General features: G+C 50.0%; 1 protein-coding gene and 1 non-coding gene across 2 annotated transcripts in view; one reads left to right on the top strand and one right to left on the bottom strand.

Annotated features, from left to right (window-relative positions):
- The window catches only part of NAV2 (neuron navigator 2), a 742,802-nt gene that overhangs the window by 209,398 nt on the left and 506,476 nt on the right, over nt 1-26,928 (top strand). The gene's annotated exons all lie outside the window — the stretch shown is intronic.
- LOC111556847 lies at nt 25,096-25,230 on the bottom strand. The gene has a single exon (XR_002736563.1). It is a non-coding gene; the product is annotated as a small nucleolar RNA SNORA1 (small nucleolar RNA).

Here is a 26,928-nt window from a genome sequence, read left to right on the forward strand (position 1 = left end):
ATCCAAGTTCATGGACCCTCTGAATGGCTGCTGATTTAAAAACCCATGCATCAAAGTCTTTCTTTCCTTTTCCTCCTTCCTTCCTTCCTTCCTTCCTTCCTTCCTTCCTTCCTTCCTTCCTTCCTTCCCTCCTTCCCTCCTTCCTTCCCTCCTTCCTTCCTTCTTTCTTTCTTTCTTTCTTTCTTTCTTTCTTTCTTTCTTTCTTTCTTTCTTTCTTTCTTTCCTCTATCTCCCTCCCTCTTTCTTTCTCTCTTTTTTCTCTATCTCCCTCCCTCTTCTTCCTTCCTTCCTTTCTTTCCTTCCTTTCTTCCTTCCTTCTTTCCTTCCTTTCTCTCTTTCTTTCTCTTTCAGTACCCACATTTTATGTAACAAACATGCATTACTTCTATAATGTAAAATAATAGAGGAAAATTAAAACTAAAAAAGCAAATGAGCAAAGAAAAGAAAGTAGGGTTCAGACTTCTCGATCGCTTGGGCTCTGAGGTGTCCTATCATTTACTCCCAGGTTAACTTTGTGAGAGAGATGCTGTCAGGATAGCATTTTGCGAATGAACACTTTGAGGCCAAGGGAGGTTAAAGGACTTGTCCGAGGTCACACAGCCAGTAAGTGATAGAACCAGAACTCGAACCCAGGTCTGTCTTCCCAAGAGCCCATACTTTTACTTGTTAGATTCCACTGATTCTTCTAGTCTGTGGCTAATGATGAGTAAGGTGAATGTTGCATGTGTCTGCTTGGTCTGTCATAGCCACTGTGAAACAATTTCAATGTGAACGTCTCCATTTCTGAAGAACAGCTGCCTTTGATTACATCCTGTCTCTGCAGTTCTCGGTGTGCTGGGCTTGGAGGAAGAAAACTAAGGGTTTCTGGGAGCTTCGCTTCCGCCGATGGTTTGGGCAGGGGCGTTCTCTTTCCCCAACTGCTCTGTCGGTTCTCCAGGAGTCTAGAGGCACCCCAGCTTGAGCTTCAGGTGGGCAGCTTTCTTCTGAGCAGTTAACACGACAAGCCATGGCTGGAGCAAGATACAAACAGGACGGAAGGGAGCTGCAGCTCCAATTGGGAAGCATGGGGGCGGGGCTCAAGAGGGTTCCTGAAGGAATGACAGATTCCTAAACTGCCTGCCTTTGCTTGGGGATGTGTCATAGGCCAATACAAGGCTATAATAGTCAGTGGCCACTGGAGGGCAGCATTGAGTCAGATTACAGATTCCAGTTACTACCTGAGCCCACGTGGAGCTTCCTCTCCGAGGAGGGGATGCCACTGCGGGACCACACTCTGGAGGGACAGTCTCTTTAATGACTCTGAGAGGCATGGGCTTTTATAACGTGGTGCTTACAAACGTGGATGATGGAGTTAGCTCGCCTGGGTTTAAATACAGCTCTGCCGTTTGTTGGGTGTGTAACTTCGGGCAAGTTCTTTAAACTTTCTGTGCCTCAGTTTCTCCATGAAGAGTAAACAAATGTATACAAATTAGGCACTGGTTTATTTGTCTACCTTCGCAAAACAAATCACCCAGAACAGCAACTGTTTGCTCACGATTCTGCAATTAGAGCAGAGCTCCGGGGGTGTGTGTGTGGGGGGGGGGGCAACTCTCTCCTCCATGTGATGTTGGCCGAGACGGTTCAGATGGGGCCAGATGATCCACGAGGCTTCCTCAAACGTATGGTACCTCATCTAGGGGCTTGCCGGACCTCTCTGTCCAGCAGGATCATCAAAGTGTTTTTACATGGTGGCTCAGGACTCCAACGGAATGAGTATAAAAGCTGCCACCCTCTTCAGGCCCAGACTAGAAGCTGACAGAGGAACTTGTACCACATTCTGTAAGTCAAGGCAAGTTACAAGGCCAGCCCAGATTCACGGAGGAGAGAATAAGCCCCGTTTCTTGATGGGAGTACTGACTTGCACTTCAGCGATGGGCGGAAATATTGGTGGCCATCTCTGCAAACAGTCGAGCACAGATACCTAGAACAGTGCCTGGCACAGATGAGACTCTCCCTAAACGGTAGTCCCTGTTGCAACTGAGCAGACCAAGGCCGAGAGGCACTACAGAGATTTTTCCCAAGTTCCCACAGCTGGTAAGGGTAGAACTGGAATTTAAACCCAAGGCTTTCTGAATCCAAAGCACATTCACTTACCTCATCATCCACGCAAGCTGTGTGCCTTTGGCCAAGTCATTGAACCTCTCTGAGCCTTTTTCTCCTCACGTGATACCAGACGGATATAGTAGAGAGAACGACGTCATAAAATGACCGTGTAGATTAAAGAAGGAAATGCCCGAGAAATCATCTTATAACCTATGAAGCATTGTGGGAGCAGGCATTATTTGGAGACGTTACTTTGAACCTCGTTCATCTGGAATTTGTCTCTTGCTGATAGAACCTGGATTCACGTTTACCTTCTCTGGCGCTGGCAGTGAAACTAGGCCGGCTAAGGGTAGATGACTGTAGCGGGTATACAGTGCGTAACCCACAAGCAGTAGCCGTTTCCAAGCCTTTGGGAAGCAGCCATTGACATGAATGTTAATTACAAGCCACTCTGATCTGTTTAGTAAAAAATTTCCCAAGAACCTCTTTAATATGAAAGATGAATCTGGAGACAGGAAGTTGCTTTCTTTTAAAGCCTCTGGGCTTTTCTCTTTCTCAAGGCCAGTCTGGTGTTTGTACTGTCTCTTCTGGTAAAGTCTCCAGAGCACTACCCGCCCCCCCCCACCGCCTCAGTAAACTGCTCTGCGCCCTGAGCCCTTCTGCTCTTTGGAGAGTGGACAGACAGACCCCCCCCCCCACTCCTGCCTGTTCTACCTTGAGTCTCCACTTCCTGAGTGGCCTCCCCCTTAGCCATTCACCTCACGTGCCTGCCTCCTATAGCTGCAGGGACCAGAAGCCGTGCTTTTATTAAATTTCATCCCCATCAAAATTGCATTTGGTAGTTTTCCAAGTTATGACTTCCTAATTAGCTCTTTGTTGAAGCTATTTTTCATTGCTTCGTTTGGAGTCAGTGGTAAAATGGCCCCCATTTTCTTGATGGTCTGGCCTCCTTTGATTATTTCCCCCACTTAACAAAAAATAAGAGAGCAAGGATATGCTTCCTGAGACATCTGATAACTAATCATAGCTTTGGAAAAACCCTGATATTCCCAGGTTATCAGCAGCGCAGACATCTGCTTCCTGCGTGCAGGGAAACAGCGTCTGCTCGGCAGCTGGGCAGGGGCTGGGAGTTGGGCTTTGCAAACTTTCTGGGTTCAAACCTTGGCTCTGCTATTTCCCAGCTGTGTGACCCCGGGCACATTCATTGGGTTCTCTGGGCCTCCGTGTCTTCATCTTTACAATGAGAAAGGTAAGTACATACTTCAGGGGTCTACTGCATAGCTCAACTAACGTCCTATCTGTAAAAAAAAAAGCCCTGCCTTGGAGAAGGTCCTCAACAACACTGACAACTCTTATTATATCCTGAGGATAAAATGAAATGCCATGAGGGGTGCCTGGGTGGCTCAGTCGGTTGAGCATCTGACTCTTGATTTCAGCTCAGGTCATGATCCCAGGGTTGTGGGATCAAGCCCCATGTGGGGGGGCTCTGTGCTGAGTGTGGAGCCTGCCTGGGATTCTCAATCTCTCTCTCCCTCCCTCCCTCTGCCCCTCTCCCCTGCTTGTTCACACTTTCTCTATCTCTAAAAAAATAATAGTAATAATTAGCTATCTGGCCTTGGGTAACTCTCATTAGCTTTCCAGATATCTGGACTAGGTAATGGGTTACAAATTCAGTTGCCTTCAGTAAGCAGGAATGTACTGGAAATGAGTAAAGTGGACCCGGTAGAAGTGTTATGCCCATAGTTATTAGTATAGAAAAAAGTTCCAAAGTTAAATAAGTTTGGGAACAAAATGGAACAGGTATCTTTATGCAGGATTCCTCTGAGCCTTTAAAATGCCCACCTGCGGGGCACCTGAGTGGCTCAGGACTTCGGCTTGGGTCATGATCTCGCAGTTTGGGGGTCCGAGTCCCACATCAGGCTCTGTGCCAACAGCTCGGAGCCTGGAGCCCGCTTCAGATTCTGTGTCTCCCCCTCTCTCTGCCCCTCCCCTGCTCACGCTCTGTCTCTCTCTGTCTCTCAAAAATGAATAAACATTGAAAAAAATTAAAAATAAAGTGCCCACCTGCACAGTGCATAAGGGAAGGAGAATACATACATGTGTACAGTGTTTTCCAAACCTCTCTGACTACAGAACCCTCTTCCCACTAAGACCAGTGTTATATTGAATGCCCTGGCACTTTGCCGGCCTGATCTCAACCATCCCTTCCAGTTCTGCCGTTCGGCCAACCCTCTCTTTTGCTTCTGTCTGTATGTCAGAAAGAGGAACTTCTCATAGATGATAAAAGGCATGTGGGGTTTTTCCTTTTATTGTTGATTGTCACCAAAATTACAATGAATTCTGTTCATATGACAGTATAGCTTGGTGTGGTCAGCTATCGGTGAAGCACATGTCTGGGCATAGATGCTCCCAACCAAGCTGAACTTCCATCAGAGACAGAGATGGGGGAGTCAGTGGGAGGCTAGGGAAGGGGCACGGTGCTGGGGTCCCTCTGTTATTTGGGGAAAACCAGGAATCGTCCGGACTTCGCATTGGCTGGGCTCAACCTTGGCATAACAAGGGTGAGGTTCAGAAGTCCAAGGCCTGCACCAAAGGCCATTTGAGGCTGGCCTTTGCTTTTATTGTGCTAATACTTTGAGTGTCTCCCCGTTAGTGATGGAAGAAAAGTAAATCAGTGAACATTGTATGAGCACTCACTATTACTAGGCATCCAGAAGTCACTTAATCATTTCCATCAACTTGTTTAATTTAGGTATATGATGGGGACTCCCTAGCATCTCAGTTGAATTGTGGTGAACCCCAAATTCCATAGCCTACAGGTAGGAAAAGCCCTTCCTAAGATTTCTGCTTCCTACACCTCTTGGACACTGAGTGTGTTGAGTGGGACCTCTGTCTCCACCCTCTTTCTTTTTTCTTCTTTCTTTCTTTCTTTCTTTCTTTCTTTCTTTCTTTCTTTCTTTCTTTTTTCTTTTCTTTTCTTTTCTTCTCTTCTCTTCTCTTCTCTTCTCTTCTCTTCTCTTCTCTTCTCTTCTCTTCTCTTCTCTTCTCTTTTCTTTTCTTTTCTTTTCTTTTCTTTTCTTACCTCACAGGGTGATTGAGAGAGTTTAGGGAGGTCAGCCAGGTAAACTCCTTGGCATCTTGCAAGTGCTCGTTTAGACATAGTCCCTGTTTTCAGCTATCCACATAGAGGCCACCTGGAGGTCCTGGGGGTCCCAGGAGCCGGTCCCCCACTCAATCCTGCTCTGCCCCTCTCAGGGGGCATATGCTAGTGTAAGAAATCTGGACCCACCCTGTCCCCCCACAGTGGCAGCGGTCTTGGTGGGTGCAGTGGCAATGGCCACCTGCAGGGGGAGCCATACACACACACATTTCAGTGCCAGGCCTGCGGGCGATCCCTGAGGAAGAGGGCTTTCTATGGGGAATGGGTTGAAGCTGGCATCAGCATGTTTTCTGGAATCTTCCTCCCATTGTGGAGAGGAGTGTCTGGGGATATTCACAAGGCAAGGTGCTGCTTTTGCTCTGGTTGCTGGAAAAAAGTGAGAACTTGAGCTGGCTTGATGCTGGAGGCCTCCCCTGAGGCCTCAGAAAGCGCCTTATGAGCTGTTGATTTTATTTTCACCACCCAGCCTGGCTCTGGCAGGCCCTCCGCAGACTGCTGGCTGCAGTGCCTTTCTAAGGAGCCTCTTGGCAGAGCTGTGAGCTGGGCCTCGTGTTCTTCGCTCCGTCTGAAGGAGCAGAACTGCGTGGGGTGGCTGGCCATGCTTAGCAACCTTCCTTCACCTCCGAGTGGGGGTGGAGAGTGGGGTGGAGGCATGAAGGTGTATAGACCTGCCCTCCGATCCCCAGCTAAGTCCGTTTGCTGCCGTTCCCTATGGAACAAGGGACGAGGAAGCCAGTCACCGTGGTGTGAGCACCTCTGTGACCTGTTCTGCACCTCAAGAGCATTCTACCGAGGTAGAATGGAGGCTCAGAGAGGTCTGGTGACTTGCCCGGAGCCACACAGCTAGCAAGCAAAGATGATAATGCCATATGCCACTAACTGAGAGCCTCACCGTTGGCAGGCTTCACGGCAGTCCCATCACATATGCTCAATCCTACAACCAGCTTTGTAAAGCCTCTCTTCTGCCCTCAACTCCGCACTGCCTCCGGACCCTTCAATGGACCACTCTCCTGTTTCCCCAGTCTTTTAAGTTGCTGAAATTCCCTTTTGCCCCATGGTTTGAAGTCCTCTCTTCCCTCTTACCCAAGAGTACTTTGGTGAGAGGGGCCATGGTCCGACTTCGGCTCAGGTCATAATCTCGCAGTCTGTGAGTTCGAGCCCCGTGTTGGGCTCTGTGCTGACAGCTCAGAGCCTGGAGTCTGCTTCGGATTCTGTGTCTCCCTCTCTCTCTCTGACCCTCCCCCGTTCATGCTCTCTCTCGGTTTCAAAAATAAATAAACGTTAAAAAAAGATGCACTGCAGGACAGCGCCCGGCATCCCTGTCGGAGGGCTAGCCTCGGGGGTCATTGTAATTTATAGTGGTTACAGGCAGGATAACAGGCTCTCGTCTCTAATGACCTCTCCGAATCCAAAGGAGACTGGGGCTGAATACCACCGTAAGCCTCAAGGTTATCTGTAAACTTGAGTTCTGTGAACACCATTTGGCAGAGTTCTGAGATTCTTTCTGTCGTTGTGATAGCCGTCCCAGTGTCAGAGAGATGGGGAGCCCAGGCAGCTTGTGGCAAATGGCCTCGTCTTGGTACTACTTGGGGACTCAGGCATTTCTGACCTGCTGGTCACATAGGAAGTTCATGCGGTGGAGCAGAAGACCAGAAGAAGGGAATTTACCTTGACTCAGCACCCAGATGCTGCATCTTATGGTCACATCACGAAGATGTCTGTATAAACTCCATGTAGGTATAGGACCCAGCCCATGGTCACCCAAGTGGCACAGAAAGGTTCCAGGAGCAAATCTAGGTAGGTCTAACGCAAATCCATGCGTTTTCACTATTGCCTGTGGGATAAAACGTCCCAAGTATCACAGAGGTGCGTCTTCATTTGTTTTATGGGAAGGGGCCCATACTTTCTGTCGCTGTCATTTCTGCAGGCAGTGAGAACACCGTCCTGGCGAGGGAAATCTACGTCAGACCAGAGACTGGACAACGGAAGGTTGTTTCTGAAATATTTATCCCTGCAGAGTAAATATTTCTGTCTCCATCATTCCAGAATTTCCCAGTTGACAGCTTCACAGCTTCTTTTTCTTTCCTCTTGAACATTTAGCCGTCGCTAGAGACAGGGACACAACAGGTTCTTTTCATTTTCGACCGTGGACTTCTTGCCACCAAAGGAAGGCAGGCAGGCAGGCAGGCAGGCAAGTGACCCAACTAGGGTCCCGACCAAGGACAGGGGGCGGGGCTGGGGAGGGGAGGGGTCAGGTTGGGTCCCCTGTGGTAATCCTGGGGGAAGACTCACCTGCCGGAGAGCCAAGCTAGGGTGTAGGTGGTTCTTTGAGGTCATCTTGCAGACTTGCTGCTATAATGGTCTCACATCCATTCTGTCCCCTTCTCTTCTTTCTCATCAGTACCTCTCGGAGAGGTTGAATAACTTGCCCAAGGCCTCGCAACTAGTTAGTGCTGGCTTTCCACCTCCCTAGTGATGACCTTGCCTACTGCCCCTGCTGCTCTGTAATCAAAAGGCCTTTGTCCCCAAGCTCATCCTCGGGCACCTCACGATAGCCCTCTCTGCTCCGGCCTGCTGTGTACCAACCCCTCCAACGGAAACTTTCTTCCTCGTCTTTAGACCTTGCTGGGGCCGCTCCTGCTGCCTGGGACTCCCTTTGTTCATGTTATCCTCTCTGAATAAGAAAGGTCCTCAGGGAACCTTCATACAGTCATGCTCAGCTTAAAGATCTCCTCTTCTGAGGGGTCTCCCGTCACTTATTCACCTGCTCCTCCCTAGTGCACATACCCTGTCGCCCGCCTCACTCCTTGTAAAAGGCTCCCCCCTCATCCCAGCGCTGATCGCACTCAGTGGGACTTCTCATTTCATTTTCTGATTCCCCGACCGTGAGCTCTCTGAGGGTGGAGGCTTCTTTACAGCTGCAACCCCAGCAACGGATGCCCGGCCTGACCCACCGTAGGTGCTCAATAAACATCCAGTTGATGAGAGCGTGAGTGAGCAAGCTAGAGAATAAGTAAGGGTCTGTACTCATTTGTCACCGTGGTCCCCTCGGCCTGACACACCCTCCTCCGTGCTTCACACTTACGTTCTGTGTGAGTCTGCTTAAAGGGCTCGTCTCTCTCTGTGCCTCGGTTTCCTCATCTGTCAAAGAGGAACTAGTAACGGTGTACCTGAAAGCTTCCGGCACTGTGCCTGGCCTGTGCTAGGTGCTTAATAAATGACGGTGATTTTGTGATAGGTCGTAGCGTGATATTAATTAGCATAATCACCTGGGGAAACCTATGCCAACACGCTGAAGCTTGCCAAGGACAACTTCCCAGAAATGGCACACCGCGAGACCAACAGGGGGACAGCATCATTTCTTTTGAAAACCTGGCCCCAAATTGCATTTTACAAAATCTCTCGTTGGCTTTTGGTTTGGGACCTGTTTGTTCTCTGAAGCCTAGGGAGGATTCTGCCTTGGCGTTTCGGCTCAGAAGGCAGTCCCCTTTCTTCCAGGTGTGCCCGGGCTGTGTCCACTGTCTACAGGTTACCCTCCGCCCCCTGATGGCCAAGGGCCAGCCTCATCGCTGTCTGTACTTCTCAGAAGTCACCCTCTTGGCGTGCCCTCCCTGGCCACCCTTTCTGACCCTCCGGCTGCCTCTCCCCCACTTCCGAACCTCCCTCTGATCGCACTTTTCCTTGTTCAGACATTATCCGACCCGCTGTATCATCGGTGCCTTGTTGATGGTTCCCTCTCCTCCCCCAGCCCCCTAACTAGACGGCAAAGTCTTTGAACTCAGAGATTTTGACCGTTTTGCTCATTGCCTTTTCTCCAGGGCCCAGAACGTGCCAGGCACAGAGCACGGGCTCCGTGCATGTTTGTTATGCATTTGAGTGTATGGGTGGGAAGGAGGGTTTGTTGGCAGGTTCTGAATTCAGAACCCACCTGATACAGGTATATGCTTAGCAGGGAGAACCAATCTTCCCTGAGCTGTCCGTCTGGGCCAGCCTTGGGTAGTGCTTGACACGTCACTTCCTTCCATCTTCACGGTGGCCTTCTGGATGGGAAAGTTGGGGCTCAGAGAGATGAAGAAGCTTCCCTGTCACACAGTTTATGGGCAACAGAGTCTAAGGACTGTGCCCTCCCATCCTGGACAGAAAGCAGTGCCTTTGCCCTCTGCCGCACCCCAGCCTGTCGGGGAGGCCTCCGCGGGTGGTTTCTGAGCTGGCTGCTTTGCAGGGCCAGAAGGCCCATCCCTCCTCACCTGTCTGTGTGCGGAGGCGTTTTTGGCATGTGCACGGAGTCAGGTGGCCCAAGCAGCTTTCAGCGGTCGGAGGTGGCAGGCTAATTATCGGCTCCGGGAGCAGCGGGTGGACGTACTGGGGATTGTCTGAAAAGTCCGCCTAGAACCGTGGCCTGGAGCAGGACGCCCTCCACCTCCTTCCCTGGGGGAGCGGGGTGCAGGGCAGGGCCAGGACAGGCAACGTGATAGCGTGAAGGGTGTTTTCTGCCCAAGGAAGATATTAGACAAGAGTTAGAAAGACCTGGATTCTGATCCTGGCTCTGCCACTGATGAGTTGTGTGAAATTGACTACGTTTGCTCAATATCCCTGAGTCCTCTGCTCATACAACCCCAGCGGTAACCCAGGCATGCCTCCCAAACTTGGGGGCACGATCCACGAGACAACGTCAGCAGCATGCTTACCGCAGGCACAAAATAGATGCTAGCTGTTTTATGTGTATCCATTGCAACATGTGACTTCCTGTCTTGTGAAGTGTGGAATGAAAGGTTTCATTCAGCAGAACAGGCCTGGCACACAGTAGGCACTGAATAAAGGTCAGTCCCCTAGCTCTTCCCCTTCCCATCCTTCGGCGCCAAGTTCCAGGCCTCTTTGTCCCTGGGGACGTGACATCCCTGCCCCTGCCCTGGGGGGGGGGGATTCTGTGGGCTCCTGGTTAACGGGGGACTGGTATGGTCATTTTGGAACGATTATGTTAGGAGCCCCCTCCCTTCTTCCTTCTTTTCTCTCTCCCTTCCTTGCTTCCCTCCGTCTCTCTCTCCTTTCTTCCTTCTATTCAATTCATTTTTAGTGAGTACCTACTAAGTGTCAGTCACGGTGCTAGGTGCTGTGAATACCTCAGTGAGCAAGACAAGATCCCTGCTATCATGGAGCTTAAGTGTAGGTGGAGTCTGGTGATGGAGGAGAAAATAAACAAGTATACAAGGAAATAAAATAAGCCTTATAAAAGCAGAAAATAGAATCATATACTAGGAGCTGAAGGAGGGCTAGTAAAACTACTTTAAATGGGGAGCTAGGAAAAGCATTGCTAAGGAAGCGATATTTGAATCCAGACTTGAAAGATCAGGGTAGGCCCACCACGTTCAGCCTCGGGAAAAGGGGTCTCAGGCTGCAGGCGCAGCGTGTGCAAAGGCCCTGGGGAAGGCTGTACTTTTCAGTGGGGACAGTGGGCCCCCAAATGAAGCCCCATCTCTGCTCCCCCGGCTCAGGCAAGGCAGGCAGGCTCCGTCCTCGAGGCTTGGCTGCACTTAAGATCCTGCTCCCAGGATGTCCTTTCTGCACTTAATTTGCTGCAATTGGCAGAGGTTAATCCTGTTCATGTTCCTCAGGACCCCTGCCAAAGCCGGCCCTTCTCACAGATGCTGGTTTAAATTAGAGGGATTGTTTTCGGAAGATGAGATTCCAAACTGGTCCTATTTCTGAGCCTTCCTAATGGCAGGCAACAAAAAGAATGCTGGGCTAGGCTGGCATCTTGACAGGTGGGGGGGGGGGGGGTGCCAGGTCCTGCCAGTCCAGTGAGAAGCAAGTCAAGCCCCATCAGCCCCCCTCCTGCCAGGATGCCGACCAGACCTGCTGGTCCCCCGTTTGAGGTGCTCCAGGCTTGGCCCCCACCTGGCTCCTCCCTCTTCCTCCCTGTGCACGCCCTCCTGCCTAGCTCCGTGCCTTTGCCTCCCCTGCCTTCTGTCCCCACATGGGAAGGTCTGCTCACTGTCCCAGGATCTGCCTCCTAGAGAAAGACTTTACAGACACTCCCTGGGGGAACCTTTTCTCCTTTAGTCTCCTCATTTCTCTTATGGTCTTTAAGGCATTGGCCGTAGTGGCAATTGAACTGGGGAGACTGAGTTCCACTGGAGTGTGAGCGCCTTGAGGGCAGGGCTCCCAGGTGTTCGTCTCTGCCTTTCCGGGGCCTCGCACATCATGCATTCAGCAAATGTTAATTCATCCAGCCAATGTCCTCTCTGTCCCAGGCTCCATGACAGGCAAAGGGGGAATAGCTCTGGGCGAAGCATGCTTCTTGCTCTTAGCTTGCTCCTGGCTTAGGACAGGGGACAGGCCATGAAGGGACATTGTGACACGGAGGGCTGAGCGGATCAGGGTGCATGCTCTCGTAAGGGGTGCCCAGGAAGGTTTCTCAGAGAAAGTGATAGCCATGACTCGTAGACGGAGGACAGTGAGGGTCGGGGGGTAGGATGGCTGGCCCCGGATCTCCCGTGTAGCGCATGGCAGAGTGAGCTCTCAAATCGGGGCCCACATCAGTGCCAGAGTGGGTTCCCTGCCTATCACACCGCCCCCCCCCCAAGTTAGCACACTCCTCTCTGATCCTGCCCCACAGGGTAAGAAGGAAAAGTGTCAGACCCACTTGCTCAAAGCCTTGCCACGTTCTGCTGCAAAATCTTCTGTTTCCAAGCCACTTCAGACTTGTGATGACTCACCAGGTCCTTGGAGTCGCAGAGACTGTCAGCAAAATCCGAGGCCAGTGAACAGATTTCCCACCGCAGGGTATTGTGGGACAGCTCGCTTCCTACTGGCGGTTGTTTCTTTTTTTTCACCCCCGTTTCAAAATAATGCATACTAATTGTAGAAAATTTGGGGAGAAAATGCAAATCGCCCATAATTTCACGACCCAGAAATAACCATTGTTAACGTTTCGGCATACTGAGATAGTTACTTTGGGATTTTATTTAGAAGTCGCTACAATATATAATTACTGCTTATTAATATATGCAAATATATGAATATAATTACCTTGTATGTATTTAGCTTATTGTAAAGATTTGCACCCTCTACTGCCTGGAAACCTCAAAGACGGAGAGCGTGAAAGAAGTAGCTCTGGGGCGCCTGGGTGGCTCAGTCGGTTAAGTGTCCGACTTCGACTCAGGTCATGATCTTGCGGTCCGTGGGTTCGAGCCCCTCATTGGGCTCTGTGCTGACAGCTCAGAGCCTGGAGCCTGTTTCAGATTCTGTGTCTCCCTCTTTCTCTGACCCTCCTCTGTTCATGCTCTCTCTCTGTCTCAAAAATAAATAAATGTTAAAAAAAAATTGGGGGGGCGCCTGGGTGGCTCAGTAGGTTAAGCATCCGACTTCGGCTCGGGTCACGATCTCGAGGTCCGTGAGTTTGAACCCTGCGTCGGGCTCTGTGCTGACAGCTCAGAGCCTGGAGTCTGCTTCAGATTCTGTGTCTCCCTCTCTCTCTGACCCTCCCCCATTCATGCTCTGTCTCTCTCTGTCTCAAAAATAAATAAACATTTAAAAAAAATAAAAAAAAACCTTAAAAAAAATTTTTTTAAATAAATAAAAAATTTAAAAAAAGAATTAGCTCTTATTGCTGACCTACCACGTGCCCTGCTGCAACTCACACTCTTTGTACTGACAATGCGAGAGTCGCCCTTCTGTGATGAAGCAGACGTTCTCTCATTTATCCTGATGGCGACCCATCAGATGGCTGTTGTTCTTATTTCCACTTGACAGATTAAAAAAATAAAACCGAAAACAAAATAAAGGAGGCAAGACCAGTAATCCCTTAGCCAAGAGCACAGAGCTGGGATGCAGTCGGCCTGGGAGCGAGCTCCTGGTCCATCCTGCTTTCAAAGTGCATGTTCATTCTCCCTGTCGTGAAGTCCCACATCCTTATCAGAGGCCTCGGAGAGAACGCACGCATGCTGCCCTTAGAGATGGCCAAGCGGAGGTGACTAATGGCCAACGGCTGGATGTCACCATCATTTCTTTATCCAGCCCTCTGGCAGACCAAACCCGGGGCCAGTCTCTGGGGGACTCACAGGGAAATAGGCTTCTCCCAGTATTCTGAGGTTGCTGAGAGACCTCAGCCTTCAGAGGAGGGAAAGGGACACAGAGATCAGCTAAGAGCTGTGGCAGTCACTGCACTTGAAAGAAGAAACGGGGTCTGAGGTTGTAGATTCCCCGGGAGACACCTCTGCTGGCCGCCAGCCAGAAGGCCTCCCAAAATAGATCTCCTGTCATGATGACAGCAGCCCAAGGCCTGACCCTAAGCCTGTAGGGCCCAGAAGCTGCCTCGTAGCAGCCACCCCCCACACACCAGTCGATATTCCAGACATGAAGGTATTGATCTGCAGGGTGTTGGAGCCTGGATTCTGCAGGTTGAGATGGGATAAGAGGTGTCGATGGCGTCCCAGGGAGTAACACCTTAGAAAGAAGAGGGCAGAAGGCTTGCTTGTGCAGGAGAAGCCTGGATGGTGATGCATACAGGACAGAGCCTCTGCCAGCCCAGGAGAGAGCAAGCGCCCAAGCAGAGATTGCCACCAGAGGGGTCTCACATTGGACAAAAGTGGCTGGGGCCTTGCTACACTGCCTTGCTCAGTCACTGAGGAAAGCACGCCCAAAGGCGCATCGCACGCCCTGCAGCTGGGCATCCGCTCCTTTTTGGCAGGAGGACTCGAGCCACGCATCTCTGTGTCTGCCACACAAGGAGAAATCTAACCACCACAGGGTCTAGAAGGCTCCTGTCGGCTTCATCAGTGAATTCACCCCGCATGGAAGAGCAATGTGGGAAGCCAAATAGGATCCGAAGGGTACCGGGTGGGCATGGAATCAGACCGTAGGAATTGTAAAGTCGAAATCCTTAACGGCACCAGGCTAAGGTAATCCGACAAGGTGACAAGCTGACCTGCTCTTACGTTAGGCTTTTATTGCCCCTTGTATGAATTTGCGAGGGCGGCCATCACCAAGTATCAGACTGAATAGCTTACACAACAAAAATTTATTCTGTCTCTGTTCCGGAGTCTGGAAGTCAGATGAAGGTGCTGGCGCCCTTGGTTTTCTCTGAGTCCTCTGTCCTTGGTGTGCACACGGCTGTTCTCTCACTCCCTCTTCACATGGTGCCCCAGTGTCTCCCTGTGTGTTCTAGGGGACATAATTCAGCCCATAACAACTCCTAGCCCCTCTTTACATGGACAGAGTCTGCCTAATGTAACTGACCCGGACACAAGTCTTGCCTGGATGAGTCCATCCTGCCTCTATAGGGCGGGGATGGTTGACAGGGGATAAACTTGTAAAGAGATAACCCGGCCATGAAGGCCCTTGGATGTCAGACTAACGAAGTTGTATTTTCTTCTGAAAGCCAAGGGGAGCTCTTGGTGGGGCAGTGGCATGATCGGATGCATATTTTTGGAACATCACTTTGCCCATCACTTGGAGCATGGATTGAAGGAGGCAGGACAGGAAGGAGGAAGGTTCATAGTGAAGAGAGGATTGTACTAGTCCAGAGAAGAGATGATGAGGCCTGAACTGGGGTGGCTGCCCTGGGAATGAAGAAGAAAGAATGACTTTCAGAACCTTTTAAGATACATCCTTCCACAGTATCGTGGCAAGGGCTGAGGGAGGCGACATTCAGATGGCCAGTACACTCATTGAACAACAGAACCTAGTCATGTGAGTCATCTTTTTAACATCAAAATACTTCCTCCGGGTGAAATCTTAAATGGGAGATACGCATATAAACAGCTTATATAGAGAGGTTATATTTTGTTTGGGCAAAAGTCATGATAGGGATCCCAAACCTCTGCCCACTGGGGTGACCATTGTCTCCTAATGGGTTCTAGAGACCCTGTTCCCATCCTTAGAGTTCCTCTTCCTCCAATTCTTCCTCCATTTGGGGGCAGACATTTAGCTGGCACACATTGGTACAACCACATCTCAACCAGTTGGTGACATCCACTGCCCTGAGCCCTCTATGTGCCTCCCTGCTCAATAGCCTCCAAATATCCAGCCCCTGCCACAGTTCTTAGACCTCCCAACAGTCCAGAAGCCAGTGGGGCAGGTCCAGGCACACAGAGGGACCCAATTCTCCAGCACTGTGGCCAGCATCTGTTGACTGGTTGGACCCTTGCCGTGGCAATGATTAAATCTGTTGAATACCACTAGTCCTTATATCTTGCACACCAGCCATTTCCAACTATGGACATTGGTCTCAGAAATACCATGGTATTTGTTCCTTCTCATGGGAATGCTTTCTTCTCCTTTCTGCCTGGCCGGCTCCCGCACATCCTGCAAGACTTAGCACATATCACCTCCTGAGGCCTTCCGTGCTGCTCCCAAGGCAGTGTGCATGGTTCTCTTTTAAACTTAATTCTCTTGTGGTCCTTTTTGTGCCCCAAAGACATGTATCTGTTCACCTCTGTCTTTTTGTTTAATTGTGTGTGTGTGTGTGTGTGTGTGTGTGTGTGTGAGAGAGAGAGAGAGAGAGAGAGAGAGAGAGAGAGAGAGAGAGAGAATCTTAAGCAGGCTCCACACCCAGTGCAGAGTCCAACGTGAGTGCTTGATCCCATGACCCTGGAAACATGACCTGAGCCAAAATCAAGAGTTTGACGCTTAGAGGACTGAGCCACCCAGGCACCTCCTACCTGTCTTCTCTACCCAGTTTTCTTTTTCAAAAAGGTAGACCGAGCCTTTCTATTATTCTTTCTCCAGAATGTAATGCATAGTAGGTACGTAGAGTTGGAAGGACTGTCTGTGGCCCTGACAAGGTGCCGTGGGGCTCTTCGATTCAGCTGTTTCCGGGCAAGCAGTGCTGGTTCTGTATTTCAGAGGAGCGTTCTCCCTTCCCTGCTGTGTCCCCCAAGGAACCGAAATACCCGACAGCAGGATTTTATCTTCCTCATCAGAGTAGGCCGGGTTCCCAGGACAGCGCCTGGTACACAGAATGTCCTCAGTCCATGTTCGTAAAAGCCCAAATGATCCGAATAATGCCGCTTTGGTAGTTAGAATGCAGGGATTATCACCACAGCCCTATGACATGACTCTAACACTGTGTTTATTTACCACATAAGGAAACTGCGGCTCAGAGAAGTTAAGCGGTTTGTCCACGGTCACCGTGTTAGTGATGGAACTCCAAAAGCCAAGTTCTTGGTTAGCCTCTACCCTGCACTCTACCCGCTTCCCCTGTAGGGCTGCATTTCAGATCCCCATCCTCCGACATCTGTCCTACGTGAAGGAACTTGCCAGCTCACCCCCTTTCCTTGCCTTGAGGCCAGGTGACACAGCACAAGATTGGGACCCCTGAGTGCGAGCGCAGACTGGGCATCCAGGTGGCCGTCCTGGTCTCTGGGCTCTGTCCCAGCTACTTCTGGGTTCCCCGGACTATCACCGTCAGCCCTTCTTCTTCCTCTGTGTCCTTCACCGCCGATCTTTTTCACAGCTCTGCTTCCCCTCCCGTCAACAGATCTCTCAACAAATGTTTTCCATCACTGCTGGCTATTTTTATCCCTTTATCAGAGTTATTTCCTTTGGTAAATAGCTCCCTGGCACAGGGTGGGCAGCCTCACTCAGGTGCCAGCAAGCACATGCAGGCAGGAGGTGCGGGGCCGGTGGGCATCTGGGAGAGGGAGGAACGAGCGACAGGGGCCGGGCCCGGCGCTGGGGGACTGTGTTCGGTGCCGACGGCAGTGGCAGCAAGAGGCTCATTCATCCGCCCCCCCCCCCCATTTCAATTTGTTAAAACCATTCTCTGAGAAGGCAGCGTGTGCGAGGGGCCTCGGAAGCAGACAATCAGTGACAGGCGCCCAAAATAGCCTCGGAATCAGCGGCGTTTTGTTTTGCTCCAGGCTTTTCATGCCTGCGAGGGGAGGAAAGAAAGGATCCAGAGCATTTTCTGCGTCCAAACACACATCTTTTTTACAATAAGACAAATGACTCGTATTCCTGCTATTAAACCCAGCAGCGTCCCCTCCCCACCAGCCACCCCTTCTCTGAAGACCTCGCCAACATTTCCTTTTGTGGCTGCAAGAGGAGGGAATAGCAGCTCACGCGGGTTCCGGCGCAAGGAGCCTCTGCCTCCCCGGGCTCGCCTTTTACAAGCGGGGATTTTAATAAATTAGCGCCAGGGCGCGTGCCGCTCGCCGCAGCTGCCGTGACAGCTCTCCAGGAGGGGCTGCGAGAGCCAGGCCCTGCTGGAGAGGACCGAGCCAGCGGTTTGCTGGTGGGAGCCCCTCGGCCCCAGTCCCAGCTGACACCAGCCCCGCGGTGGCCCCTCTCCGGCCGCGGCCCCTCGCAGCGCTTACGGCACCGGCCTCAGCTTCTGCAGGAGACTCCTTGGGGGCCGGGGAGGCCGCGTGCATCAGGAGGAGTCTCAAGGGGGACGGCACGACCCCTGGACTCCAGTCTTACCCCTGTGCTGACTCCCCGAGCGGCCTTGTCCAAGCCGCCGCTTCCCGTGAGACCAGGTTCCTGGGGAGTCAACTCTCAGAGCAGGCTGCTCCCTCTCCTTTAGAGCGCTTGCCCCGTGGGAACTTAGCTCTTACTTCTGGGGCAGTTTGGCCACTTCGATCACGGGCCTGCATACTTTTTAGGCCCATGGGCCGAATCTGGCCATACGCGTTTATGTTGTCTGGTCTGTGGCTGCTTTCACAAGACAGTGGCAGAGCTGAGCAGTTGTCCCGCAGAGATGGGATGGGCCCTAAAACCTAAAATATTTACTCTTCGGCTTTTGACCGGAGAAGTTTGCCACCCCCTGGTCTAGCTGGTGAGTCCCACAGAAGGTTTAGAGACACTTCTCAAGATTACTCAGCCAGGCCTGAAAGGAAATATGAATGCGGAAGCCTCAGTGCCCCAGACTGTCAGGGATGTTCTCAATTAAATGTGCACAAGTGGAGTTGGGATTTGCTAGAACAGGAATCCCTCCCGAGCTAGGACATTGCCTGGCAAATACTGGGGGCCTTCTCCAGCCCTGGTTCCCCTCACTGGTCACAACTGAGCTCCGACTGGTAATGGACGACATGTTCTATCCTAGCCTCTATCTGAAGGTCCTTCCTACACGGCTTACATGGCTAGATAGAGTAAGGGTCCTGGGATCACGAGTGGGAACAGGATGTAGAGGTTGAAGTACTTGGGAATCACTAGTTCAGAGCTGGGTGTTACTACTCACCGAGCCACATAACCTTGAGCGTGTCGGTAGACCTCTCCGAGCCTCACTCTCTGAAAGGCGGAAGGAAAACTAGAGCCTTCCCTGCAGGGTAGTAATAAAGATTAAACGCAATAATGTGTGCTGTGTATTCAGCGCAGGACCTGGCGATCCAGAAGAGTAAATAGTAAGCATTTAGTTGTTGTTCCCCTGCGGAGCTGGTTTAGGTTTATTCCAGCTTTTCCTGAGTTTCCCAGGACCGGTGGCTATGGGTGTCTCTAGGCCCCTCGTGGACTTCACCTTGGGAGTGAAAGGCTCTGACAAGTCCTCTGTTTTGTCTCACTGAAGTGGAAAGTTCTATAAAACCCAGAGGCACCACATGCCAAACCAGCCTGCTACGCTCCTGGCATGGGGACCAAGTAGTGACTTTGAAAATGTGTGTTTTCCTGGATAAAACCTCTAATTGGACAATTGTAGGTCTTCTGGCTTTATGTAGACTTTATGACTTTGAAAGCTCTTAAGCTGGGGCGAGAGAAAATTTATGAATGGGATTTCTTTATTTCTGTAACACTCTGACTCATGCTGTTGATCCAGTTGGGGGGCTGGGCTTCCGTTACTTGCTAATTTCTCTTTGCCAGGTGGTCCTTGCTCTGCCTCAGTGAGCCACAGCCAGTGGGTACTGAGCCCCAGAAGGGGGTCGAAAGGGGCTAAAATATTGTTCTGGACCCAGATTGATTTCCCAGGCAAAGAAATAGAGTGCTTGGGAATTTCTCAGGGAAGCTGTATAGTTTTTCTCTTAAATTTTGAAAGCTTGTTTTTACCGGGCTGTTTCAGTTCCTCTCATAGGAAACTCTCACCGTCTACATAAAAGGCACTGGTCTTAGAGAAAGGGCCGATTTCTGGCTGAGGGACGTTTCCTCTGGGCGCCCTCATCCAAGAGCTCGTTTGAAGGTAGGCAATGCAGCTACCAAGATGTGTCTCGATCAGCGTACTAATGAGACTGACTTTACTTAAAAACTGTGTTGGTTAGGGTAATGTACATTTCTAAAACAAACAGATTCCAAAATGGATAAAGGCTCAAACACAATAGAAATTTGTTTCTCATTTACATAGTCATCCAAGGCTGATATTTCTGGTTAACAGTGGGTGGCTTTCATCCACCCAGTGACTCAGGAACCCTGGCTCCTTCTACCTTATGGCTTCATCATCCTCTCTAGAGCCTTGAAGTAACCTGCATCTAGCCAATGGAGTTGCAAAAGGGCGCAGGGAAGGCTCACCTTCTTCATATAAGCCTTGGCCCAGAAGTGAGTGTTACCATGCCTTGCATTCCATTGGTGAAGTACACGGCTATACCTAAATGCCCGTGGGGCTGGGGACTGCAGTCGTTTGATGGGAAACCACTTCACATGGACAGCTGTGTGCAAAGGAAGGGGGCACATGAATTTTAGTAGGCAATCAGCAGTATTTGCTATAGAAAGAGAAAAGTATCAAAAGAGAAAAGGCCATCGAAGATTAAATACAGAGAGGATGCCATTTGGCCAATAATAAGGACCATAACTATCCTTGCCTGTGAATCCCCATCCCTTAGAGCAGTGCCAAGCATACAGTAGGTGCTGAGTAAATGTCTGTGAAAGAAATAAGTGAAACAGAAATGAGAAAGTGAAAGAAATAAGAAATAAGTGGCCCAGAGTCCAAGGGCTGGCCCAATGTTTCCCCAAAAGGGATCGAGACGCTTATAGTTACTTATTCAATTTACAAGTTGCTTTTATTGAAGGCAGTAAAAATCATATAAATTTGGGACTATCCCGGACAATCTAGTGTATAGGTGTTGTACCCAAGGTTTCACAGGATTTCTGATTAGAAGATCCCTTCGAGGACATCTAGGCCCATAACTGCAAATGTGTCCCAACTCACAAGCTAATGCAGTGACCGCCTGGCATTGGAGTCTGCAGGAAAATGTGCTGTGATTGACTGGTGATGTGTACCACAGGCAAGGGGAAGGACAATATGGTAAGCTAAGTTTTTGACAAATCCTATCAAGCCTGAGATCCCCCATAATTTATACATAGGGGCGAGGCTCAGAGAGGAGAGTGGTGGGCAGCTGCCTTTGGAGACTCGTTGGAAGGCCTGGATGAGGAGGTGATTAGAGCCAGGAACTAAGTAGATGATGACAGAGATCAGAAGAAGGCATGCTGGAAAATTCTCTTGGAAATCCAAGGGAGCCAGGGGCTACAAGACTGGTCTATCGTGACTACTTCCGAAAGAGAAAAGTGGAGGCAGAGCACCGTTTCGACTCTTTGACTGACATGCTTTCTACTGAGCTTGGTCAGCCTTAGAGGGGTTGTGGTCCAAATCGTATCTCCCCAAAACTCATATGTTGAAGTCCTACTACCCGGTACCTTAGAATGTGACTGTATTCTGAGATAGGGTCTTTGAAGACGTCATAAAGTTAAAGCGAGGTCATTGGAGCAGACTCCAGTCTAATGTGACTAGGGTCCTTACAGGGAGAGGAGATTAGGACACGGATACGTGAACAGAGGGAAGCCCACGTGAAGACACAGGGAGGAGACGGCCATCTACAAGCGAGGGAGAGAGGCCTCAGAAGAAACCTACTCTGCTGACACCTCGGTCTTAGGTTGCCAGCCTCCAGAATTGTGAGAAGATAAGCTTCTGCTGTTCAAGCCACCAAGTCTGTGGGACTCTGTTATGGCAGCCCTAGCAGAGGAAAAGAAGGGGAAAATGAAGTCTGCTGTTCTTGCCTGCGTTTCTGTCTAGGGCATGTGCCATAAGGCAGACCCATGAAGTCACTGGGCAGTGAGCAGATGGCTCGAGGCCTTCCTGGGCCTCTAGGACTCCCTGGAGTTTAGAGTCCAGCAGGCATCTCATGGTGACCTGGACACAAAGGGCACCATCCAGTCCATGAGCCCCACAACCCATCACCAACTGGTCCCTCCTCTGTCCCTCCCCGTGCTGCCGGCTGGGGGTCCAGAGCCACAAGGGTCACGGCTCCCAACCCTGGGTGAGCTCGGTCTGGAGCTAAGAAGAGTAATGTGTTTCCTGGATCCTAAGACGACATTGACGACAAAATACGTTACCAATTCAGCAACGGTGTTTCAGGAGGCAAGAAATACTCCCAAATTAATGAGAAGCACGGGGTTGGCGGAACTATCCCGATTTTAGTAGAGTAAAAATGGGACCACCTGCACGGCTTTGAATCAAGAAAGTGGAGTCAATCAATGGCTAGAGTACCGGGTGCTTTGTGCTGTTACGGGGAGGATGGTGGGGAGGGTGTGATTGTTCCTGCCTTGGCGGGAGGTCAGGGCCCTAGAGAGGGGACATCTGAGGAGCAGTGTGCCAGGCCGACAAGTCAGGAAGGGTATTCTCAGCAGAGGGAACAGCACCGGCAAAGGGCCAGGGCGTATGCATATCTGCAACCGTGTACACAGAGGGAGAGACTGAGGTGAGGGTGTTCAGACAGAGAAGCCTGTGAAGTGCCTAGAATGCCATGTCCAAAGCCCACTTCCGCTAGAGCAGAGGGCGAGCAATGAGGCCTCAGGCCAGGAGGGAGCGAGCCCCAGCCCCATTCAGAACAGCATTGCAGCTAAACCCGCCCTGGCGGCTCCTCTCTGTCAGCGGCTCCCAGAGCAGGAGCACAGGTGCGTGGCAACCAAGAGATGGTCTGTGTAAAGCCACTTGCGAGCTGGTTCTAGAAGGCACACTGAGGATGAGGGAGAGAGGGAAGGAGCACGTGGGGAGGAAGACGCTCTGAGAGGAAATTGCTCTGCCCCTGCTGAGCACCCTGGGGGGTGTGGGGCAAGTCCCTGCTGCCCTCTGGGCTCCCCCTTCCTCGGGACCTGGTAGTGGAAAACCATGCGGGTGCAGGAGCCAGCTGCGTGGGTTCAAAGCCAGGCTCTCTTGCTTATGATCTTGCTTAGATCGTATTGTTAGATCAGATTGCTTAGATCAGTTGGCCGAATTACATAACCTCTGGGTCTAAGTCTTCTCCTATGTGGAATGGGATAATAATGGTACCTGTTCTTTAGAGTTGCTCTGGGGATTGCATGAGATAATACATGCAAAGCACATTCAACGGCACCTGGCACGCGTGAAACTCCCCAAATCAGCTATTGTGAAAAGTGGCGGTGATGATGATTGGTTGTGTAGGACTAGCTTAGTGGGTTTTAAATCTTAAACCATGGAACCTTTCTTCCAACATATTTGGAACATCAACGTGCAGAAAAGGTTACATTGAGCTCTTTTTTTTTTTTTTTAATGTTTATTTATTTTGAGAGAGAGAGAGCGAGCGAGCCAGCACAAGGCAGGGAGGGGCAGAGAGAAGGAGAGGCGGAATCCCAAGCAGGCTCCGCACCATCATGGCAAAGCCCGATGCAGGGCTCAAAGTCCCAAACCGTGAGATCATGACCTGATCCAAGATCAAGAGTCAGACGCTTAACCGACTGTGCCACCTAGGCACCCCAAGCTCTTCCTGTTGAGGCAGGAGACCCTGAGCCCAGACCCTCAGCACCCCCTTCCCCAGAGCTGTCTCCCAGCCCAGCGGGGGCACCTCTGCAGAAGCCTTAGGCTGCAGAAAACCAAGATTGAAAGCGGCTGTCCCAGAGGATCTTTGAGGTCCCCCTCAGCTGCTCCTTTTTATCTATTTCTTCCTTCTGTAGCTTGAGTATACATCTGGAAAAACTAACTGTACAGCTCAAAATCATGTTCCAAAAGCATTAGCTGAGCCAGGCCCCAGGAATAGCCCAGTGAGGGCAAAGCAAAGTGGACACGCGAGCAACAATCCTGACTGCAAAGACCCACAGACAACTAAATACCAACCCCACATTTTTTTAAGCCCGTAAATTTTTATTTAAGAAAGTTTACATGTTATGATTCATTCCACTGTCCCTCAGAGTCACTTTAGTTCCTGCAAAGTCTGAGTCAACTTATCTTTAAGATAGACCTTTTTGGGGTGCCTGGGTGGCTCAGTCGGTTAAGCATCTGACTTCGGCTCAGGTCATGATCTCGCAGTTCATGGGTGTAAGCCTCATGTCCCTTGTCTCTGCTGACAGCTCGGAGCCTGGAGCCTGCTTCAGATTCTGTGTCTCCCTCTCTCTCCACCCCTCCCCTGCTCACACTCTGTGTGTGTATCTCTCTCTAAAAATACATAAACATTAATTTTTTTTAAAAGATAGGCCTTTTTAAAAGATCTCATGTCTCTTGAATAGACACTTCTCCAAAGAAGACATCCAGATAACCAACTGACCCATGAAAAAATGCTCATCATCAGGGAAATTCAGATCAAAACCACGATGAGATACCACCTTATACCCGTCAGAATGGCTAACATGAACAACTCAGGCAATAACAGATGTTGACGAGGATGAGGAGGAAGAGGAACTCTTTTGCATTGTTGGTGGCAATGCAAGCTGGTGCAGCCACTCTGGAAAACAGGATGGAGGTTCCTCAGAAAACTAAAAACAGAACTACCCTACGACCCAGCAATTGCACTACTAGGCATTTATCCAAGGTATACAGGTGTGCTGTTTTGAAGGAACACATGCACCCCCATGTTTATAGCAGCACTATCAACAATAGCCAAAGTATGGAAAGAGCCCAAATGTCCATCGATGGATGAATGGATAAAGAAGTGGTGTACATATACAATGGAGTATTACTCGGCAATCAAAAAGAATGAAATCTTGCCATTTGCAACTACGTGGATGGAACTTGAGGGTATTATGCTAAGCGAAATTAGACAGTCAGAGAAAGACAAATATCATATGACTTCCCTCATATGAGGACTTTAAGACACAGAACAGATGAACATAAGAGAAGGGAAGCAAAAAGAGTATAAAAACAGGGAGGGGGACAAAACATAAGAGACTCTTCAATAGGGAGAACAAACAGAGGGTTACTGGAGGGGTTGTGGGAGGGGGAGATGGGCTAAATGGGTAAAGGGGCACTAAGGAATAGACTCCTGAAATCATTGTTGCACTATATAGTAACTAATTTGGATGTAAATTAGAAAAATAAAATTAAAAACAGAAAAAAAAAAGTAGAAGAAAAAAGATCTCATGTCTCTACAAGCTGAAATGCAGAAAGTACATTGCTCTTTTGGCTAGTGATCTAAAATGTATTATTCCTTAAAAAAAATAAATAAATAAAATGTATTATTCCTTGGGGCACCTGGGTGGCTCAATTGGTTGAGCATCCAGCTCTTAATTTCAGCTCAGGTCATGATCTCATAGTCATGAGATCAATGAGCCCCGCATCGGGTTCGGTGCTGACAGCACGGAACCTGCTTGAGATTCTCTCTCTCCCTCTCCGTCTGCCCCACTCTCTGGCACAAGCACACTCTTTCTCACTGTCACTGAAAATGAGTCAATATTTTTTAAAACATATTGTTCCAGGGGCACCTGGGTGGCTCAGTCGGTTAAGCGTCCAACTTCAGCTCAGGTCATGATCTCGCCGTTTGTGAGTTCGAGCCCCATGTCGAGCTCTGTGCTGACAGCTCAGAGACTGGAGCCTGCTTCGGATTCTGTGTCTCCCTCTCTCTCTCTCTCTCTCTCTCTCTGCCCCTCCCCTGCTTGCACCCTCTCTGTGTCTCAAAGATAAATAAACATTAAAAAAAGTATTATGTCTTAATACGTTTGTAAGATGGAGGTCGTGTTGCTTTCAATTTCCCTCGTGATCTTAGCAAAAAAATTGCAGGTCTCGCTGTCACGGTTGCAAGACATTTACTGAGACGGAAGCATGATCTGTGTCTCAGGTTAGCCCCATTAAGAATTTCTGGACACCGGGACTGACGGTGCCCATTCTCATGGGAAGTGAGGCTTCACCTCCTCAGTTTTTAAGACAAGTTATGTCGATGTGACTGTCTCCACTGGCCGCGGTCGGCCCTGCCGTTGCCCTGAGTGTGGTGCACCGGGGTTGACTCTTCCCCACTAAGGGACTGCGTCTTGTTCCTTCACCTCCAATCCCTGAGCACAGGGTCTGCGTGTAGCAGGCACCCAATAAGTCAACACTGGGTCCATCGGATGGAGTTGAATCTGGACACCTCTATGAGGTCGACTCCAGCCTGGGTTCAGCGATGACCCAGACTGCCTTGGATTCTGACCACACAGAAGTTATTGTCAGGGAAGGAAGATAAATAAGTACAAGTGTGATAGAGTTCCTAACTCACTGTTGAGACTTAAAACTCCAAAGCCCAGGATAACTGTTGTGGGGCCCTAGGACGCACAAGAGACAGAGGTTGCTAGGTGGGACTTCTGTTGTGGGCAACAGAGGTTGCTTCAGGATCTGCTAGGTCTGGGCCTTGGAACGACCCTGGAAAACTTTGTCTTGAGGTCCTTAAATGGACCTCAAGGACCTCCCCGCTTCCTGGGAGCCCAGAACCCACTGTGCAGCTCAGCCTGACTGTTTCAGCATAAACAGAAGGCTGGCCCCTTGTGTACTTTGTTTTAACTACACGTGCACTTTCCACATTGCCTTTCAACTCGCCGGGCCTTTGCAGGTTACAGTGAAGGAGCCCAGTCCCCAGCCTGTCATCCAGAGCCCATCTTCACTGGCTGCTTTCTGCTTTTCCTTCATCTGCTGTCGCTACCCTGGGTCGTTGCTGTTCTCCAAGCACTCCCGCCACTTAACCGTCAGGTTCTTTCTGTCTGAAATGCCTTTTCCTGTACCGCTATTCCCTTCCACGCCTACTTAACCCTATTCCTCTTTCTTTTACTGTTTTTTTTTTTTTTTTTGAGTGAGAGAGAGAGAGAGGGCATGAGTGGGGCAGGAGCAAAGAGAGAGAGGGAGACACAGAATCCAAAGCAGGCTCCAGTCTCTGAGCTGTCAGCACAGAGCCTGGCGCAGGGTTTGAACTCACAAACTGCGAGATCATGATCTGAGCTGCAGTCGGACGGTTAACCAACTGAGCCACCCAGGTGCCTCTCCTACTCATCTTTCAAAACAATCCCAAATGCCACCTTCTCCAGGAAGCCTTCCTAGGTCTCCTCAGTTGAAATTTTATAGTCTATCTCCTGTCCTCCCACAGAACTTAGGTTCTGCTTGGGTTTGAGTTATATCTCTTACTTTGGTCACTATGTTATAAGCTTGACTAGAGCAAAGATTTTTACCTTAGTGGTCTTTGTACCCACATATATATATAGGAGGTCTATGGATTTGGGCTTCAATTTCTCAGTCTTTCTGGGTGTGTGAGCTTAGGCAAGTTATCTAATGTACCTTAGTCTTAGCATTCCTGTCCAAAAAATGGTAAAAACAAAACAAAACAAAACAAAACAAAAAACAAAAAACCCTTCCTCATAAGCTTATTGTGAGCATTAAATGAAATGACTTCTATGGTGTAATAATGAAAATGACATAATAAGCATGAGAGCTAATATTGATTAAGTACTCGCTTAGGCACTGATCTAAACTCTTTACCGTTCGTTTAAAACATGGATTTGCAGGGGCGCCTGGGTGGCGCAGTCGGTTGAGCGTCCGACTTCAGCCAGGTCACGATCTCGCGGTCCGGGAGTTCGAGCCC

Source organism: Felis catus, chromosome D1 (assembly GCF_018350175.1).
Source record: "Felis catus isolate Fca126 chromosome D1, F.catus_Fca126_mat1.0, whole genome shotgun sequence".
In the NCBI taxonomy this organism is placed as follows: Eukaryota; Metazoa; Chordata; class Mammalia; order Carnivora; family Felidae; genus Felis; species Felis catus.